At 38.8% G+C, this 1035-nt stretch overlaps 1 protein-coding gene across 2 annotated transcripts in view; it reads right to left on the bottom strand.

Annotated features, from left to right (window-relative positions):
• NPLOC4 (NPL4 homolog, ubiquitin recognition factor) overlaps positions 1–1035 on the bottom strand; it is a 76636-nt gene that overhangs the window by 46369 nt on the left and 29232 nt on the right. The gene's annotated exons all lie outside the window — the stretch shown is intronic.

The raw sequence follows: 1035 nt of genomic DNA, 5'->3' as shown, positions 1-1035 counted from the left end.
AAAAAAAAAAAAAAAAAAAAAAAAAACACTCGTGTTTTGGAGAAAAGCATTTAGGTAATACCAAGATTTTATGAACTATAAGGTTACATAACAAATTAGGTCAAAAAATTGGATCAATTTCTCTTTTCAACAAGAGAACTTCCAGAATTTGAACCAAAATATGACCCTAATGAAGACGTGGACTCCTTGTTAGAAACAGGCTGTTTCTTTCATGAGAGAGTGAAACTGGGTGGACTGCTGACTGACACTCCCAGGTTTTAAGTCACATTTGCAGTCTCACCTCCTTCATCTGTAGAGAAATAAGATGAAATAATCTGGAAATTATTTTTCACTAAGTCAATTAGGAAATAAAAAATAAAACATATATATTAATATTAAACTTGTAAGATATGTCCAAATTCATGGCGCAACATGAATTTATAAAAATCTATCTTTAACATTCCTGGGAACTCTGTCAATGATATCAGATAAACCAGATCAATAGAATCAAAAAGGAAATTCTTTTCTCATCTTCTAACTGTTCCATGGAACTAGGAAGAATTCTAGGCTCAGAGACCTAAATTATAAATAGGAAATTCAATGATGATTGATGAAGGAATGGCAGAAGCTCCAAGTGCACAGCATGGAACGCCAGCTTTGACTGTCCACATCTTCTAAGCCACATGAAGGAAGAGCTCAGGCCACAAGGAAACACAGGCACAGAGAACCAGCAGGGGGGCAGCTGGGGTCTCACTCCTGCTTCTGTTTCCCACTTGAAATAGTCATCAAGACATGTGGATGGAAGGCTGAAATAGAACAGCCAGATCTGCACTGGAATCTTCTTTTATATGCTTAAGGAAATGTTCTCATTTTACTTTAAGTCAGAGGAACATAAAAGTTTTTGGTGGGCCGGGCGCGGTGGCTCAAGCCTGTAATCCCAGCACTGTGGGAGGCCGAGGCAGGTGGATCACGAGGTCAAGAGATTGAGACCATCCTGGTCAACACGGTGAAACCCCGTCTCTACTAAAAATACAAAACATTAGCTGGGCATGGTGG

Source organism: Cebus imitator, unplaced genomic scaffold, assembly GCF_001604975.1.
Source record: "Cebus imitator isolate Cc_AM_T3 unplaced genomic scaffold, Cebus_imitator-1.0 Scaffold36, whole genome shotgun sequence".
Classification (NCBI taxonomy): domain Eukaryota; kingdom Metazoa; phylum Chordata; class Mammalia; order Primates; family Cebidae; genus Cebus; species Cebus imitator.
This window is presented reverse-complemented; position numbering and strand designations above follow the sequence as displayed.